This window comes from Natrix helvetica (genome assembly GCF_964273705.1).
Source record: "Natrix helvetica genome assembly, chromosome: 1".
Lineage (NCBI taxonomy): Eukaryota > Metazoa > Chordata > Lepidosauria > Squamata > Natricidae > Natrix > Natrix helvetica.
The window spans coordinates 217,229,029-217,233,032 of record NC_138548.1 but is presented as its reverse complement, the minus strand read 5'-3'; positions in this window follow the sequence as shown (position 1 = coordinate 217,233,032).

Below are 4,004 nucleotides of genomic sequence, written 5' to 3'. Positions count from 1 at the left end.
CTGAAATAATGTTTGGATTTCTACACTTGGACAGAATGGGGGAAATTCCACAACATGAGACTAAAGATATGTCTGTTAAGAACTGTATTCTGGGCCTCTCTTCTTCTTTTTTTTTACCTCAGAAACAAAGGACTGCTAGCTCAAACCATAACTCTCGAATTGGCTGCTGGTGATTGCGTCCTGATAAAACCTGAGTTTTCTTTCTTTGCCTCCTTCACAGAAATTCATTGTAAGGTTTTCTTTCTTGTCTCATTTATATTGTAATCAGTTTAATGTATTCATGTAAGAACTGTATTTGAGAATGGCTAGCACAGCAAGTTCTGAACACCTTAGATTTCTGTCTAGTGGGAGGGAAAGTTTGTCCAAAATGTCTGTATTTTCTGTATTGTAGAAGCAGCTACACACACACACACACACACACAGAACACACACAGACAGAGAGAGAGAGAGAGAGAGAGAGAGAGAGAGAGAGAGAGAGAGAGAGAGAGAGAGAGGCCCCATTCAGAATTAGATTGAAATATCTCCTTGACTTAACTCCGCACAAAGCTTTTCCTGGGTTGATTTTTGCCCTGGCACAAAAGCCTAAGCAGGGATATTTCCCTGTTAATTCTATGGGGGAGGGTCAATTCCCCTCAGGCAATTCCCCCACTGGAAGAGTAGTAGAAAGGATCTTCAAAACCTGAGCCCTGAATAAGAGCTAGGGCAGGTTCAAGAACGATCCCTTCAAAATGGGCAGCCTATAACTTAAAGGAAAAGCATGGCTGTGAGGAATTTTGGGACTTCTGCTTGCTTGAAACCTGTCTGGAAGCTCACAGAAAGTGATATCTGATATTAATTGGCATGAAAAATTGGATACTGTAAATTTCTTTCCCTGGTTGCTAGACCTTCATGGTTGAAAGCTCTCTGGGAGCCACTGAAGGGATCCTTTGCTCTCTCTCTCAGTGCCTTTCCATCAGAAAAATTAAGCCTTCCTGATCTAACCAATGTTGATCTTTTGTCAAGAACATGTGCGTTCCACGCACATGTTTTGAAAAAAAAGGAGGGATTGTAGGAAGTTATGACCCAGCCCTCCCCAGAAAAATGAAATATCATAGGAAATATTGAAAAGGCAGAATATTTCTCTGGATGTAAAAAGGAAGAAACATATTATAAAGACAGAATAGCTCCCTGTAGCTTCCTGCCCATCCCCCTTTGTCAATGAGCCATTAAAGCTTGAGCTAGTCCACTTTACATAATAAAGAGTTCCCCCCTTCAGCTCCAGAGTGATGGGATTAAGGCATTCCTTTTTACCCAACTCCCCACATGGCATCTGAGAACTCAACCAAACCTGAATTCAAAACGCAGCCTAGAGAGTTGCCCCTGCATGGTCCCATGGGAGTCTGACAATCAATCAGAATACAAGCTCAAGATCAAAGGCCAGAGAGGGCATAAAGCCAGGGACTCAGCTTCTCTTCCTTCCTTCTCTTCTCTTCTCCACCAACATTGAAGCATGTGATCACCTTTTCTGTTCAGGACTCAAGCCATGTGGTCCTGTCCACCATTAAAACCATCTTTCCAAGCAGCCTCCATGTCTCCAGTGTCTTTTTCCCCACTTGGAGCCGAACCCAGAAGGACATTTCTTCCAACAGGCCGTAGTGCCACAGAACAAAAAGGAGAAGCTTTGTGTGTAGGTAGGTGAAGGGGATACTTTCAGTCTAATTCTCAATGAGGTGTCTCTGTGTGTGTATGTGTATGCAGCTACTTTTATAATTTAGGCAATACAAACATGCTAGACAAATTTCCCTCCCACCAGACAGAAGTCCAAGGTGTTCAGAACTTGCTGTAGCAATCACTCCCAAATGCAATCCCTCCAAGAGTCCATTTAACTGATTGCAACATAAATGAGACAAGAAAGGAAACCTTACACTTATTTCTACATTGCCTCACAGTCTTTCCAGTTGTCTTCTGGGGATTGAAAAGAGTCTTCTAGTCTTTACTTGTCCATCTCAGGGTCCTTTCTTTCATGTCTGCTGGCTGGCATTAGGCTTGCCTTGGTGGTAAGGGTAGTCAGTCAGACTTGGGAAGATCTGCTCCACTATGATTGCTGTGATGACTTTCTAGTGGAGGGCTGGATCCAAACCCAACTCCTGGCTCAAATGGATGGAAGGTCTCCTCTGGAGGCAGCATCTGGGTCAGTGTTATCTGCTTCCACATGTTGCAGAGTAATCTGTGAAGGGCTGAAAAACATGTGAACAGCCCCCCCCCCCTTTGTGGGTAATCTTTCCAGGAAAGGCATTGTTGAAGGATAAGAGATGCCCCACCCACCCCCTTTGTGGATAATCTTTCCAGGAAAGGCATTGTTGAAGGATAAGAGATGTAGATGTATAGTGGGGTGGGTGGATAGCAGTAGTGTGACTCAACCAGTCTATCGACTGGTTCGCTGAGTGCGCGCTTTGCAAGCATCCTTCTTTCCAAGCAGCCTTTGAGTTCAACACTCAAAACCCCTTTAAAACCTTTGTTCCAAATGGCCAAGGTCCAGGAAAACTCACCCACAGACTCAATGGGTCTGCTGTCCTCAAAAGAAGGCTGAAGTCAGCTGACCAGCTGACAGGGCAACGCCTCGCATGTCCTGACAAATGGCTGCACGTGCCACCTGTGTTATAGGCTCACCATCATGTATTCTAGGAGATGGATCGGTGCTAACATCCTACAAAATTTAGACGTGTAGCTTCTGTGCAACCATGAAAATGATACCTTTAACACCATCAAACAATATCTGCCTATCCCAGGTGGTTGGGAAGTACAGTACACTAGGTAGGTGGACCAAAATGCCAAATCCATTCTTACCATCCTGTTGACTATGTGACGAATTATAATAAATTTAAAACCTAGTTTATAAACCTTTAACAAGATAATGTATGTGGCTAGTTCTGAACACTAAAAAAAAATTACTACTACTTCTGAGAAGTGGGTTGAGTTGTGGCACAATACAAGTAGTCCTCGACATATGACAACAATTGAGCCCAACATTTATGTTGCTAAGCGAAACATTTGATAAGTGAGTTTTGCCCCAGTTTATAACCTTTTTTTGCCATATTTGATAAGTGAATCACTGCAGTTGTTAAGTTAGTAACACCGTTGTTTAGTGAATCTGTTTTATCCATCAACTTTGCTTGTCAAAGGTCATGAAAGGTTATCACATGATCCCGGGATAGTGCAACTGTCATAAATGTGAGACAGTTGCCAACAATCTAAATTTTGATCAAGTGATCATGGAGGATGCTGCAATGGCCCTAAATGTGAAAAATGGTCATGTTACTTTTTTCACAGGGACGCGGAGGCTCAGTGGCTAAGACACTGAGCTTGTCGATCAGAAAGGTCAGTAGTTCGGTGGTTTGAATTCCTAGCACCACATAACGGAGTGAGCTCTGGTTACTTATCCCAGCTTCTGCCAACCGAGCAGTTTGAAAGCATGTAAAAATGCAAGTAGAAAAATAGGAACCACCTTTGGTGGGAAGGTAACAGCATTCTGTGCACCTTTGGCATTTAGTCATGCCAACCATATGACCACAGAGACGTCTTCAGACAGCGCTGGCTCTTCAGCTTTGAAACGGAGATGGGTACCGCCCCCTAGAACCGGATATCCACAAGGAGAACCTTTACCTTTACCTTACTTTTTTTACTGATGTTGTACCTTTGAATGGTCACTAAATGGACTGTTGTAAGTCAAAGAGTACCTGTAATGCCTTTTTTTTATAAAAAAAAAGGTTGGCTCCCAATACATCTTTCGATAAACGTTTGCTAACCTCATAACCTAACTTCATAATTACTAGATACAGAATGATAAAGGTGGAAAGACAAGGAGGTGGTCGTTTAAAAATGTCTTTTATTTGAATATGTTGGGTTTTTTTTTTTCAATTTTTGCCAGAAATTCCCCGTCCATCAAGTATGATAGGCACACAACCAGCATTTAAAAAAGAAAGGCGGGGCAACTTTCCTCCTGCACTTGCGTTCCGCCGTGACGT